The 16,472-nt window shown below is 41.0% G+C and overlaps 1 long non-coding RNA gene across 1 annotated transcript; it reads left to right on the top strand.

Moving 5' to 3' along the window:
- Nucleotides 1-8,935: 8,935 nt before the first annotated feature.
- Nucleotides 8,936-10,496, top strand: LOC310633189. Its single transcript, XR_014491004.1, has 3 exons — nucleotides 8,936-8,999; nucleotides 9,427-9,559; nucleotides 10,396-10,496. It is a non-coding gene; the product is annotated as an uncharacterized lncRNA (long non-coding RNA).
- The last annotated feature ends 5,976 nt before the right edge of the window (nucleotides 10,497-16,472 follow it).

The raw sequence follows: 16,472 nt of genomic DNA, 5'->3' as shown, positions 1-16,472 counted from the left end.
ACATGCTGAGATTGCCTCTGCCTCTGCCTCTTTAGGATTTTATTAGCATATATTTAGTGCTAAACTACTATTCCAAACAAGCAAGGAACACTTTAATTGGAAATCAGGAGGCAGAGAAATCAGGAGACATTTTTATATCTGAATCACTTTACAGTTTTTTTTAATGTCTGAAGAACATGCTACCTTTCTGGAAGAGATATAAATTAGACTTTTTTTGCCAAAAGGAATCATGATATTGTCTCTGCAGAAAACAAACATTTGTCATGTTTTATCCTGCATATTTTGGACCACTTAATCCAAGAGAATCTGGAATTGCTTCCATTTTATGGAAATGCTAGTAATGTAATCTAATGCAGGGGTTTTCAACCTTTTCACCCATTGTACCACTTTTAGGATATGGCAACATTCAAGTACCACCTGTCACCTAGCAAGGTGTCAAAAACTTGATGACCAAAAAAAAAAGGAAAAAAGTGATGAAGTACAGGTAGTCCTCAACTTACAACAGTTTGCTTGGTGACTGTTTGAGGTTACAATGGCACTGAAAAAAGTGCCCCCTGAGCCACAGCCGAGCAAGACACCTGCCTACCTGCCCGGCAGCGCTCTTCTTCCTGTCCGAGGTTTTCATTCTTGTGAGCATTTCTTTTGAGGATTGGCAGCGGGGGTGGTGTGTGTGTGTGTGTTTGGTTTTTATTCCCCCCCCATCTTCTGGATGGGTGCAGCAGGTTTTGGTCACTTCACATGACCCTGGGACACTGTGACCATCATAAATATGAATCAGTTGCCAAGCATCTGAATGTAAATCACAAGACCCTGGAGATGCTGCAACATTCCAGATGATTGGTGGTGCTTCTGGGCTCAGGTGAGGCTCCAGGATCAGTGCCGAGCTCCAGCTGGAGCCTGGCGCTGATCCTGGCGCTTCCGCCAAGCCCTGACAGCCTTGAAGCTCTGATCCTGGCGCTTCCGCTGAGCCCTGACAGCCCTGCAGCTCCAGCCATCTCTTGCTCAGGCTTGTGCGGTGCTGCCACCGGTTCAGCTCATTCCCCTCCCCCACTACCACTTTTCTAGGATGGCCGCGTACCACCTGCCAGATGCCAATGTACCACAGGTGGTACCCGTACCACTGGTTGAAAAGCCCTGATCTAATGTAATCTAGTTTTGTCTGTTCTGACCTTTCTGCAGAATCTAAAGCAGAGCATTTTCTCTTTTTGATTCCTGTTTCTTTTAACTTGGAGGAACCAAGGATTAGAAGCCAGATCATCCTTACAAATTAGGGATATGAGCAGGGCTTTTTTTGTCATAGAACGCCCAGAATGGAGTTCTGGCACCTTTTTTGGATGGAACCTTGTAGGGTAGGCAAAGCGGGTTGTATGACGTGTGTGAGTTCTGGCACCTTTTTTTTTCTCCCCCAAAAAAGCACTGGATATGAGTATAGTTAGTCCTCCCTTAACAGTGGAAATTGGGATCAGGAGCTCCATTGCTAAGCAATGTGGTCATCAAAAGCAATATGTGAACACACTGACTTAACAATGGCAGTTGCATCAGCTTCAGTTGCCATTGTTAAGCAAATCTCGTGTGGTTGCAGTGTCCCACACTTAGGTGATAATCTTTTGTGACCTCTTATGGGTTTCCTCAGGGACTTCTCATTTAAGCCACCAGTGCAGATTGTAAATGATGATCACGTGACCGCAAGGCCTGTGACATCATGACTGTGCGCCAGTTGCCAAACTGCAACTACTGTATGAGGAATGGGTCATAAGCCACCTTGTTCTGGACTGTTGCAGTTTTGAATGATCACTGAACAAGTGGTTGCTAAACCAGGATTACCTGTTCCTTGAACCTGAATGCTGGACCCTAAGCCCTAAATTTGCTTTTCAGAGTTCATAGTCTGATGGTTAGAATTGGTTAGGCAAGAATGTAGATAACCTGGAACAGGTGCTGGTTGTGAATTGTGAGAACTAACCCTAACCCTAACTTTTCTAATTGTTGTAATAGATAAATAGTCATCACCTGAACCAATCAAATCCTTTGTGTAGGTAGTTCTAGATTTACGATCACAATCAAATCCTTTGTATAGGTAGTCTTCAATTTACAACCATAATTCAATTAACTTAGTCGTTAAGTGAAGTAGCTGCTAACTGAAACATCATGATTTTATGATCTTACTTCAGCTTTCCTTTGCTTTACCAAACCACAAAGGTCATAGATGTAGGTAGGCAGTTGCTAAATGAAGCAGTCGCTAATTGAGGATTATCTGTATTTCGTGTTTTTATTTCAGAGATATATTTTAGGGATACTCCCACAAATACAATTGTTAGTCTTCTGGGGAATATATTGTTAAAAATTTGCAATATTTGGCATATCAATCCTATATGTCACTTTTTCTGTGCCCTTGTAACTATTAACGGTTGCTAAATGAATGGATGTAAGTTGAGGACTACGTGTATATTACTTTCAATAAGATTCACCATGGGAGTAAAAAAACAAGGTAGCAGTCATGATTGTGAGATCAAAGCCCTGCCTTTTTTGAACACACAAAAGAATAGGAACTTTGATTGTACAGTTGTTGGGTGCCATCTTTACTTTTTTGACCCATTCTGCCCATTCCCCAATTATTTTCCAAAATGGTTGAGTTTTTTCACATAATCACGTGATAAAAAGTTCCAGTTCTCATTTATATGCAGCAGAAAATGGAGGAAGGATCCTAAGATAAACTGGTGCAAAGAGCAAGCAAATGCGGGCTGCAGAATATTAGCTTCCTGAATTTATCAGACTTCAGTGCTTTCCACGGCCCCACAGAAAGGCAATCAATACAAGGGCAGAAAAATCCTTAATGAAATCTCAGGCTAAGAGCCTATTGATCGCTCAGCTCTTCTCTTTAAAAATGTATATGAATGGGAAAGGAATTCTTGCATGTGGAGGGAGGGAGAAGAGGGCGGTAACTGAGCAGGGAAATTTTGATCAATGGCTCAGCGCAGACAGTACTTTGCTGAGAGGAAGACGCATGATTCAGCAAAATGCGCTCTGTAATAAGGAAAAGCAAAAGCAAAAAGCCATCTAGAATTGTTGCAATAGGCAAACGTGCAAATGTTGGCAAATGAATAAATACAGCCGTGGAATTCCATCACCTTGAACTGTTGTCCTTTTGCAGCAGTTTGAGGTAACTGAAAACGTGAGTACTGGATATCAATCATTTGGAAGTGCATTTGATAGACAGAGTGAGCAAGTGCTGCAACCCGTGTTTGCCTTCTAACAGGGCTATTCCTTGTCTAGACTTTCAGGTATCCTGTAGGTACTAATCATGTTTAGACATCCCTCATAAGCTTTGCTAATATATAGGTAAAACCTCCAATAATGTGGAGCACCCACAAATTCTGGAGGCAAGCCGTTCCACTGATTAGTTGTTCTCACTAGCAGGAAATTTCTCCTTAGTTCTAATTTGGACCTCTCTTTAATGATCTTCCACCTGCTACTTCTTGTCCTGCCCTCTGGTGCTTTAGCAAATAGGTTGACCTTCTCTTCTCTGTGACATATTAAATATATTGTTATCTTTGCAGCAGGAAGATAGTGAATTGATGTCTTTGATGTTAAAATGGGGCCATGGGTCAGTTCAGTATTTCAATACTTGCCTCCAGAAGTTGTGAATGCTCCAACACTGGAAGTTTTTAAGAAGAAATTAGACAACCATTTGTCTGAAATGGTATAGGGTTTCCTGCCTGAGCAGGGGGTTGGACTAGAAAACTCTACTCTACTCTACTCTACTCTACTCTACTCTACTCTACTCTACTCTATTCTAAATATGTCTCCTTCTTTGGTTACAGAGCTGGACTACCAATTCCTAGAAGCTGGAATACTACTTGGAGGTATTTTCTGCTCTCCAAAAATTTACAAATTGGTCACCCTCTCCACCAAGGATACTAGCTGAATATTTCAGGAACCTAGTAGCCACGAGGCTCTAAATTGTTGTTTTAATGCCAACAGATTCACACAGATACCTCCTGACTCACCCATTTTTGGGGGTGGGGGAGAGAACAGGCACACAGAGAGTAATGGTTGCAGGAATCAGGAGAAACGGGGAAGCAAGGTTTTGCGTCAGTGGGGAAAAAAAGCCACCCACAAATGCAGTAGAGTTGCAGCAGAGAACAACTTTGTTCAGTTTCAGATGACCTGCCATGGACTAAAAGAAAAAAAAATACTTATGAAAACTGGATGAGGTCATAAGATCATATCAATCTGGAGCTGGTTCTGGATCAGAATGAACCACTCCAGCTTCTGTTTCTAAGAGTTGAAACTTCTATGAATGAACAAATTTGTTTCTGAGTGGATGAAGCTAATTTCATTCCACACTGAAAGAGTTAACTAAAAAAAAAAGAAGATCTAAAAGGGAAGAACATACTTTCAACATCTATGCAGGATAGTTTTTAAATTACCAAAATCTCACAAAAGAGCAAGCAGACTTTTGAATGCTCTCAAATCAGCTAAGGTGTTTAAAAAGGCTGACGCTGTCCAGATGTTTTTGACTATGATGATTGCCTTTTAAAGTCAGTCCTACATGGGACAAAAGAAATAATGGCTGACTTCTCTCCATTTCTGAAAAAAAAAACAAAAGCTGCTTGTCCTTAACAATTTCTCCTATGAGAAAAACCTACAGACTCGCTTACTTGTTTACTAGTTTATGTCCTTTAACCCATTTTTTTTCCTAATTTCCTTCCTGTTTCTCTGGCCAGGAAACTTTCATGATGGACTAGTAATAGTTTCAGCCTCAAGCACCTTTCTGCTTTCCTCCAAATTGCAATTTGCAAAACCAAATTGTCAGGCATATTATTGTAAGCAATCTTATGCAAACTGTCCTGCATTTGTAAAACTGAAACAGCAAATGCTCCAGTTTGCTTGTCTAAAACGGGTAGGGAACCTTGGATCTTTTATGACTTGTGGACTTCAATACCCAGAATTCCTGAATCAGCCAGGCTGATTCAGGAATTCTGGGAGTTGAAGTCCACAAAGCATAAAAGAGCCAAGGTACCCCTGGTCTAAAACACTTTTTTTTCCTTTCCTTCTTTCCTTTCCTTTCCTTTCCTTTCCTTTCCTTTCCTTTCCTTTCCTTTCCTTTCCTTTCCTTTCCTTTCCTTTCCTTTCCTTTCCTTTCCTTTCCTTTCCTTCCCTTCCCTTCCCTTCCCTTCCCTTCCCTTCCCTTCCCTTCCCTTCCCTTCCCTTCCCTTTCCTTTCCTTTCCTTTCCTTTCCTTTCCTTTCCTTTCCTTTTTTGGCATAATGCATTCTAATACCTTAGAAATACCAAAAGATAGAGTTCAACAACTCTACAAAAGGAGTTGTAGTCAATCTAACTGGAGAACATCAAGGCTAGAAACACCAGCTAGTCCTTGACTTACAACCAGTCATTTTTGTGGCTATTCGAAGTTATGATGGACACACACACACCCAAAGCCTACTTATGGTCTGAACGTCGGATGGCTGAACCACTCCCACAGTCACATAATCACATTTCGAGCGCTTAGCAACTGGCCTGCATTTATGGCCATTTGCAGTTTCCCATAATCGTGATTTACAACATTTTTATGGGAAAATGGCATTTACTTCCAGTTTCCAGGAAAAAAATGCCCATAGCTAACAATGATTTTAAAATGTTTTTTTAATTTTTAACTCCAATTTTAATTTATTCTATTGGGGCTGTTAATTTAATTCTTTTTAACTTTTGTATTGTTGTATTTTATTGTTGTTAGCCGCCCTGAGTCCTTCGGAAGATAGGGTGGCATATAAGTCCAAATGATAAATAAATAAATAAATGAGTGTGCTTTATGACCACTGCAAAAAAGGTAATAAAAATGGGTCTGATCATGTGGTGACCTGTTTTACAACCATCCCAACTGACAGCCATAATTGCCAGGCTTAATTACAGTCATAAGTCATACCTGTACTCTGAGGAAGCAGCTGAATGCTGAACACAATGTTAGGTAAACATAGGATCAAAACTCCAAAAGGAAAATATAGGGACCAAACCAAGGGTGGAGAGTAGACAGGAGAATCCTTTATAAATTGGTACAGATGCCTATATCAGAATTTGCCAATATTCTGACTCCAAACAAGGAGCCCTTTGCAGGCCTGCTCACTGCAAAGCTCAGTGGTGTCTGATAATCAAGGCTGAACTGTAGATAATTATGGTTTAGTGCGTTACCAGACTGGGAGGAAAGAGCTTTTGCCAAATGTACCCAAATGTCTCACACTCGCCAAGCAGCACAAAGCATGAGGTATATGAGGTATTTCTCAATTTCCGCTTACAAAAGTAAACAGTTTGACATGATCTCGCTGCTCTTTTTTTCCCCTTTCCTTTCTTCTTCCTTTTTTTTTTTGGCAAACACACAAGATTTAGATTTCAGCTGGGTCACTGTCCCACCCATGATTGTCCTAGGGCAGGGGTAGGCAACCTCGGCTCTTTTATGACTCATGGACTTCTGGGAGTTGAAGTCCATGAGTCATAAAAGAGCCGAGGTTGCCTACCCCTGTCCTAGGGAAAGTTTAGCCACTAGCCAGCTTCTTGCCTAAACTCTGCACTAGATGGGCATTTAACCCTTAACAGCAAAGCCATCACCTCATGTAGATAAAGGCAAAGAAAGAAAGATGAAAGCTGGGACTGAATTACTGGTGGATCTGTGTGCGTTATTGTAGAAGCAGACTTACTCCTTTTTCCTTCCTGATAGAGATGGTGCTTAGTTTTCTGAAACAATCCTCTCTCCTCCCGTAATTTGAACAAAGAGGCAAAGACCAGTCATTTTGATCCAATAGGTTACAACAGCAATTGGGGCTGGAATTTTCATCATTAAGCAATATGATCATAAAGTACAACATCATGGGACCATGTTGTTTGGCAGTGGAAATTCCAGCAGCGCCAGTTGCTGTCATTAAGCAAGGACTGTGTTAGTTGTTAAAGGAGGAGCTCACATGATCTTGCCAGCTTCTCCCTTGACTTTGCTTGTGGGAAGGCTACAGGGCATGTCTGCAGTTGTGATCCTGTGATTGTGGGGGTATTGTGAGGAGCCATCATAAGTAGCTTTTGTTCAGTGCAGTTGTAACTTTGAACAGTCACTGAACAAATGGTGTAAATCTAGGACTACCTATATACATTTTTGTAGATAATCTTTTTATATTTGGAGAAGAACTAGATGTAGTAGACCACTACATATACCTTGGCCAATGGATCTCAATGGAAGGTGATACAATAAAGGAAATTGAACAGGGTGTTAAACGTGGTTGGCAAGCATTCGGCAAGCTAAGCATAATTTTCAAGAACAACCTCTTCCTATAACTGAAGAGAAAAGTTTTCAATCAGTGTGTGCTACCTCCTCTTAATGTATGACGGTGAAACATGGACACTAGCCTCACAATCGATACAAAAGGTACGGGTGGCGCAAAGAAGCAGGGAAAGATACGTGCTTGGTATTACGAGACCAGATGGAAAAACCTGCATGTGGATTACAGAACAAAAGAAAGTATATAATATCAAGAGAGTAAAAGAATGGAAATGGAAATGGGCTGGTTACGTAGCAAGAGGATCTGATGGCAGGTGGACCAAGGCAGTCATAGAACGGATCCCACTTGATAAAAAGCATCCACAAAGGAGGCTTAAAACAAGATGGCTCAATGACATCAGCAAGTATTGCGGGCCCAATTGGCAAACGAAAGCTCAGGACCGTATTGGTTGGAGACATGCGGAAGAGGGCCTCATCCTGCAGTGGGTAGGCAATGGCTAAAATGCTGCTGATGAGATAATCTAGAGAGAATTACAACAAAAAAGTGCAACACTGAGAGAAATATGGCAAAAGAAAGGCACTCAAAATCCTACAGAGGCCTACATATGTTGTCAACTGGCCCAATAAAAGAAGAAGAAGCAGTTTGGGAAATATTTTTTATCTGCTAAAATTGATTAGTAGAGATATTTTAGGCACCGTAACTGTTTCCAGGAGTCTAACTTACTTTAAGGGGACTTAATTTTATTACAGCTTGATAATGATGATTTATTTCTGCCCAGAAAACTGAAGTTAAGGGTGAAAGAACAAGGTCCATTTGCAAACTTGGCTAGCCTGGATATTGATTTCAATGTGATTTATCTGAATCACTTCTTTCAGCTGGACCAGTTTCAGCAGGCTTAGTAAACTGCCACCTAACATAACTATAGTGAAGAAAAACAGACTTTGCAATGATTCTCATCCTAGTGTCTTCCTGATGTCTTTGGCTGACAGTTGCAAATAATGTTATAGGCTTTGCTAAGACAATGTTTAGCATGATAGATGTTAGAATACAGGTCAAGTTTTATTTCTGGCTCCATTCATTCAAGCCAACCACAGCTTTTCCTGCAGATTTTTGCTTGGACAAATAAGCTTAACTCAATTGTAATTGTTATCAGAAAGCAGCTCAATTGTAATTGTTATCAGAAAGCAGGTCCAAAATGGTAGGGTTTCCTTCCTGAGCAGGGGGTTGGACTAGAAGACCTCCAAGGTCCCTTCCAACTCCTATTATTATTATTATTATTATTATTATTATTATTATTATTATTATTATCAGCATCATCAGCATCATCAGCATCATCATCAGCATCTTGCAAATACTTTAGATACAAGCTTACAATGGGCATTATTTCATTTTTCATTTTCTAAGTCTATACAATTGAAACTCTCAGACTGAACTTTAACTGCATTGAATATCTGCCTTTTTAAAAGATCCAGGCTTTATTACAGTTATTTATTCTCTTTTCCTTGTTCCTTTTGCCTATGTCTTGTGCAATTTTTTTTTTACTTCTTTGCTTGTTCACTGTCTTGCTTTCTGCGTTACAGTAACAGCAGACAGACCTCTATGCTTTTGACACCAAATCAATCAAAACAAATCTGATTTGGAAGGTGTCTCCTTAAGATTGCAATGTGCAGAAGTGATTGCTTTGGAGCTGAGTATCAGCATAACAGAGGCGTGCAGAGTTTGGAAACAGAATGAAAAGGTAATGGCTCAACCGCCAGTTGGCTATAACTATAACTCCAATGGAACAAATGAATAGAAAGTTGCCCAAGGATCTACTTGAGTATGTGGAACATGGGACCTACTAGATATCTTGACCTACAATTGCTATCATCCCCAACCCCCAATAGTAGTTATAGTCCAATATGTACAGCAGATTTACTGACTTTGGAGCTCCTTATAATGAGGCATAGTTTGTACTCTACACTTTTCTTCAAGTGAGGAGCAGGATAATCAAATGGCAAAACTTTTATTGGATTCTTCCATGCAACTGGAGGAATTATTTACATATTCCCCAGTAGAGAAACACACACACTTACAGACACATACTACTGCAGGAAAGTTCCTTCTGTAACTAGGGGAAAATGCAGCATCTCTTCTTTTTCTGTTATGAACATTGTTTTTTCCAGGAAACCCAGAGCAAGGCCCAAAGATGTGGAATTGTAGAAAGAAATGTAGAAAGCTGCTTTATAACCCATCATCATGTTTCATCACTGATTTCAGGATTGTCTCTTCGATTATCAATGATGCTCCAAAATCTAGGTACAGTAGATAGCATCCTTTCTACCATCTTAGATTTATTATCTGAGATCGTTTCATCTGATATCCCAGTACTAAAGGTAGTCTTCCACTTATGACCACAATTGAGCCCAAGATTTCTGTTGCTAAACGAGACAGATTAAATGAGTTTTGCTCATTTTTATGACTTTCTTGCCATAGTTAAGTGAATTATAATTAAGTTAAGTGAAATATTAATAATATGGTGCTTTAGTGAATCTGGCTTCCTCATTGACTTTGCTTGTCAGAAGGTCGTAAAAAGGGATCACATGACCCCGGGACACTGCAACCGTCATAAAAGTGAGCCAGTTGCTAAGTATCTGAATTTTGATTACGTGACTGTGAGGGTGCTGAAACGTTCATAAGTGTGAAAAAAATGGTCAAGTCACTTTTTTTCAGTGACTATAACTTTGGTCACTAAACAAATGATTGTAAGTCGAGGACTACCTGTACCGTGAAGTGTTGTGACTCAGCTGTGTATTTGAAGCCTACAACCTTTGGATTCTCTAAAGACCAAAAAGGCAAGTAGGTCAGCCTTATGCAACCTTTATTCCAACCCACGATACATACATCAAAAGTCTGATTAACCCTTTTTCGGCTAGGATCAGGGTCGTATTCTTGTTCTTTTGCCATCTCCACTGCATCAGCTGATCGATTTGTGACAATTCTTTAACTGCCATAGGATCATTGTTGTGACCCAGGCTGTTCCCCATGGTCTAAAAAGCCCCTCATGCTGATTTCTGATACCCAATTGTGATGAAGTTTTAGATCACTCTTTTTTACCTCATAAAGCAGTGTTTCTTTAACTTTTTTCCCCTCAGGAACCCTTCCCTCTTTTAAAAAGTATGGAGGACCACAAGAGAGCTTTTGTCTGTTTGGGCTATGTTTATCAACTGTTGCCGTATCAAAAATTAAAATGGACATATTCACTGCTGCTACTTCCTTTCATGATCATTCCATGGAATTTTAGTATTGTATAATTTTTAAACATAGTTTGGCAAATAATTTGGATTTCTCAGATCCCTACGAGGGTCTTGGGAGACCCCTCAGGGGTCCTGAGACGACACTCGGAAACCCGATTATAAAGCACCAAGCTTTGTTGCTCTTTTAGGAGAGTAACAAAGCAGTTTCCTACACTCAGGCTTGTCATCCAGGCCGCAACAATGTAGACTGGGAGGTGTAAAACTCCACTGAGAATTATTCCCAGGGCCAATCTGGATGTCTTCCCTTAATTAAAAGGGTCACTTGTATGGCAAATGACAGTTGCATATAATTGGCTGGCAGTGTTAATGGGAAGCTGGCAAAACAGCCCCCTCCAATCTGGGAGGGAGAATCAGAAAGAAGGGGAAAAGACAAATGCACAACAACCCCCAATAGGGAAATATGAGCCGCTGGAACAGTCTACAGATCAATAGCTGCAAATTCTCCTCAATGATACCACCAGATAATTTCGCCTGCTAGCCCTCTTTCAGCAACTGAATAACCAAGACAGCTGATTCTTGCCTGTTATTGTCTGAGCAAGTAAAGCACGTGGCAAGCTGGTAGAGGGGATAGGGTTCAAGCAGCCTCCTTCCCCCTCCCAAGCGGCAAGACTTTCCAGAAGTGCTTCGCCATTTGCCTCCTTCCTAGGATTGAGAGAAAGTGGCTGACCATAGTTCACCCAGGTAGCTTTGTGCCCAAGGTGGAACTAGAACTCACAGTCTCCCAGCTTCTAGCCTGATGCCTTAACTGCTACATCAGACTGCCTCTCTGCACAGCGACCTCAAGCAAAAAGTCAGCTGTTCACCACCAAGTTACAATTTATGCAGACTTTCTCTGGCCCTTATTGTTGTTGGTTGTCAAGCACCTGCCATTGCGGCTCCTCCTTGCCACAACTGCACTGAGGTCTCCTACTGTCATGCCGCCATCTTTCTGCGGCCTGTGTGTGGTTTGCTCTGGCTGGCAGGAGTGTGTTTATGGGAACGTAAGAGTTCCAGTTTCCACACTATGTGGTTCGTTTACTCTTAACCGCCTTTACTAGAACAGATTTTTGGGAGCAGCGAAGGAGCTGGGAGAATGGTTCAGTCCTCGCCAAGTTGAAAAATCTGCCAGATCCATCTCCAGGGAAACCTAGTAAATAACAAGCAGAGAAAAACGGTTCCATATGGCAAAGCAGCTTTGACTTTCTGCTTGCCATCCAATGTCAAACCCAACAGGGAAGATGTTATTTTTATGCAGGGAATGCCAGTGGGTGCTTTCCAGGACGGTAGCACATCCTTCCAATTACAGGCCAAACACAATTTGTTGTAAGGGAATTTTTCCAGACTTTTATTTTTCCCCTTCACAGTTGAGAAGCAGTCCAGAAATCCTATAATTTAAAGTAACTGAGCAAAATTCCCACTTGATATATTCTGTTACGGGCCAGTTGTATGCACACGCTTGTGACAAATTACTGCACTGCAGAAAGTTCTGGGCCAGCCAAGGTATTCTTTCTGTTTGCCTGTCTTTGGTCCACTCTCACTCACCATTAGTCAGCAGATCATACCATTGTGTAAAATCCATTGGTTGTTAGTTCAGCCTAATTCGTTTTTGCAGCAAGAGATTAACATGACTATCCTTCTGAAACCTGGAGGCTTCAGGCATCCCATTCTTTAAATCTGGGGAAAACCTTCTGCAAACTTTGGGGACTTTTATCACCCTTCTTTTACTTGTCTTGGGCATGGCAGTAAGTAGTTTCTTAGACTAGGGAAATTGAAAAAGAATGAGATCCTGATATTCATAGAAATTATAGTCAGTCCAAATTTTTCTAAGCAAGTGATGAACCATGGAACTCTTAAGTCATCATTCAACCGTAGCCTTTCTGGAACCAGCTGAGTTGCTCCTTACATCCTGCATCTGGGAATACTTCACCACCATTTTGATACCATTCTGAGAGCTGAACGCCACCATCTTATTTCATCCCTGAGGATTCCTTTCACTCAGTGCTTACATGTAGTCCCCGATTCACAATGGTAATGGAGCCTGCCTATTATGGTCACAAATTATGATAGTTAAGTGAAGCATCTACATGATTGCCTCCTTTAATGACCCCCACCTTTGCTCTTCCCGATGTGGTCTTTAAGCAACATGCAGAGCATTAATTGGACCATGGGATACCTCAGAGGTGGGGGAGGCCATGAGAGGCTTAGTGCAGGCTCAGGCCTGCCTGACCCAGGTCTCCCAAGTCCTGCTCCATCCCCTTCTTTTTCCGAAAGATTTGCAGCCTCTCCTTATATAAAATAATAGATTATTTCTAAACCTTGACAAGTTTAAGACGTGTGGACTTCACCTTGAATTCAAGTTGAATTCTGGGAGTTGAAGTCTACATGTCTTAACTTTGCCAAGGCTGAGAAACTCTGCATTATAATCATTATATAAGAGGGAGAAGGAGAAAAGTTTTTTTTCCTTCTTTCCCCTTGACGTCTATTCCATACTATGATTGTGTCAATAGTAATTGCAATTGACAAGAAAAACTGTCTATATATGTAGTTGCTAAGAGTCAACCTCGACTTGATGGCACATAATCCAAACAAAAAAATTCAGTTGAACTATAATCAAATTTGGAAACAGGACCTTTTAGGATTTCCCCAAATCTCATTAACAAAATTAACTGTCTACAGCAGGGATCTTCAAACCTGGACCGTTTATGACTTGTGGGCTTCAACTCCCAGAATTCCTCAGCCAGCGTGCCTGAGGAAGTCCACAAGTCATAAAAGGGCCAAGTTTGAAGACCCCTGGTCTACAGGCCATTGCCCTTTCTCTTCCCTGTTCCTCAAGCGATGCTGGCTAACATAGCTAAACGGCATTTGGAACACCATAGTCCCCTAATGATTAATCCAGGGTTTTTCAACCTTTTCACCCATTGTACCACTTTTAGGATATGGCAATATCCGAGTACCACCAGTCGCCTAACAAGGTGTCAAAAACTTGATGACCAAAAAAAGAAAAGAGGAAAAAAGTGATAATATATGAAGTCATCAAGTTTTTGACACCTTGCTAGGCAATTGGGGGTACTCAGATATTTTAGGATATTGCTATATCCTAAAAGTGGGTACAACCTACAGTTTGTTTAGTGACTGTTGTAAGCACCAGGATTAGCACCAGGCTCCAGCTGATCGGTGATTCTGCGGGGCTCAGCAGAAGTGCCAGGATCAGCACCGGGCTCCAGATGATTGGTGCTTCTGTGGGGCTCAGCAGAAGCGCAAAGATCAGCGCCGGGCTCCAGCTGATCCGAAGCACCAGGATCAGCTGGAGCCCGGCACTTATCCTGGTGCTTCTGCTGAGCCCTGACAGCCCTGCAGCTCTAGCCATCTCTCTCTCTCAGGCTTGTGCGGTACTGCCGCCACTTCAGCTCATTCCCCTCCCCCACTACTTCTCTAGGACGATCACGTATCACCTGCCAGGTGGCAATGTAACACCGGTGGTACGCGTACCACTGGTTGAAAAGCCCTGCGCCTAATCCATTGGCCTTCATTAATTATCTTCTCCCAGGGATCAGACCAGAAAAAACAGGATGTACAGATAGTCCTCAACTTATGATCACAATTGGAATCAGAATTTCCATTGCTAAAAAAGGCGGTTGTTAAGTGAGTTGCACTCAGTTTTATGTCTGTTTTTGCCCCAGTTGTTAGTGAATCATTTGGTCTTTAAGTGAATCTGGCTTCCCCCATTGATTTTGCTTGTTAGAAAAAAAGCTGGGAAAATCTTCAAAGGCCAATTATGTGACTCTGGAATGCTGCAACTATTATAAATGTATGCTGGTTGCTAAGCCCTGAATTTTGATCCTGGGGATGCTGCAATAATTGTAAGTGTGACTTTTAGTGCTGTTGTGACTTTGAATGATCACTAAACAAATGGTTGCATGTTGAGAATTGTCTGCAATGGCTGGAATGCGAATGTGATCATGGTTTAGCCTCATTTATGCTGTATTTTTGTTGCTGTTTTTATGTTTGTTGGTTCCTTTTGTTTTTTTGTTTTAAGTCTATGTTAACTGCCTAGAGTCAGAATTTGGTATCTATGGAAATTGCACAAATAGATAAATATATACATTCTTTTCTAGGGGCATCATGGTGCTAGTGGTTTAAAATTTAGCTGGGTCTTTAACACTTTGCCCCAAAGGTAAAAGGAATCTTCCAATAAACAGAAGAAAAGGGGCAGTCAGTTTTAAAGTTTTAAAAACCTCTTACTGTTCTTCTTGGAATCTAAATGAGATTAATCTGTTAATTCATTAATCTAGTTCATTGCCTTCCAATGAAGGACTCTTCAGTCTTAGCTGTGCAGAGAGGAAGATCTGGAGGTGAGGAACAGCCCTCCCCCGTTGAATTGTCCATTTTGAGTTGTCCTGCAACAACCTTGTGGCAGTGAGTTGGCAGAGGCTAGGGGGCTGCCTCCAGCTAGCTGCACCAAACTTGTCCCGTTCCAGGCCTTTCCTGAGGTCCCCTGTTTCCTTTGGACAACAACCAATTCCAGGGTGCCTTAGCTAGACGAGAGAAGAAACAGCACAGACCCCCTTAATGCAAATGAATTAGGTCCAGTAAAGAACCAACAAGAAACCTGAAATGAAATAATTCAACACTGCTAAACCATTCTCTGGTATGGCTGCTTGTGATTTAGGTTTTGTATAATTCTACCCAACTATGTTTCCTTCAGTAAAAGTTGGTTAAAGAACCATTGAGATATCTGGGTGCATTTTGTCAGCCTTCTAATATTGAACTATATCTCCTAACATCCCTCTCTATTGACCTTTCTAGCTAGGGTGCTGGGAGTTGTAGTTCAGCAACAATTGGAATGTAGATGAAGTGCACACAGCCTTCATCTGGCTCTTTTCTGGCAGGCACAGTGAGACAAAAAGAGTTAAATTCAAGGGCAAAGAATTGGCTGAACCATTACTGCCACTTGTGCTTGACCAAAGCTAGAAGTCAGAAAATGGGAAGCTGTTCCTTCATGGAGAAATAAGTAAATCCAAGGAAGTCAGAGGCAAGCTATGTCCACTCAATGAGAATAAATTATTAGATATGATGTCAATGGAAGAAACATATAAGTTGTGCTCAGTTACGGGTGAAAAGCAAGGAAATGGGAAAGAAAAAACAGCTATTAAAGAATTTCATTCTGAGCTGACCAAGGATGGATTTCTAGAAACCAAATATGCTATACTCAGATATAGTTCACCCAACACATGAAATTATAATATGATTTCTTTGGTTTTAATAAAATATTGTATAAATCCCAACAATTCAGGTTTAGAAACCCTGAGTAAATTAGAAAAACTTGAGAAACTAGCTAGTTATAGTTTTTGGTCTTAAACCATGATGAAGCAAACCACAATTTATTGCCTTATGTCAGTGGTGGGATTCAGCTGGTTCACACCATTTCGGCAGAAATTGTAGCTAATTTTTTGTTACCCTGGCCCGGAATGGACTTCCGGAAACGGCATCCACACCGAGAACTGGTTGTTCACATATTTGAATCCTACCATTGCCTTATGTGACCCTAGTCCCATTCTCCCCATATGGGACTTGGTAACTTGTGGGCTGCTTCGGAGTGGAATAAAGGAATAAAGGTAACTTTTTTTTGGCTGATAACAAGAACAAAATGATGTCTTAAACGAGTGTATTGAATATGCATGATGATATCACATTCTTGGAAGAAAACATTAGAACAACCTTATCAGGTCTGGTTGGAGAACAATTTCATCTAGCACTTTGTTTCTATGTGACTGTCCACTCTCTCCTACAGACTGCCCTTACATATTCAGACAGTTTGCTAAAACACACTACATCATATTAAGCTCTGGATCATGATTTATAATGGATATAAACATTATATGATTTAGAATACATCTAAATAATTTTCAAATTGCACTTGTAAGTTTATATAATAC

The sequence above is a fragment of the Vipera ursinii genome (genome assembly GCF_947247035.1).
Source record: "Vipera ursinii genome assembly, chromosome: 1".
Lineage (NCBI taxonomy): Eukaryota > Metazoa > Chordata > Lepidosauria > Squamata > Viperidae > Vipera > Vipera ursinii.
This window is presented reverse-complemented; position numbering and strand designations above follow the sequence as displayed.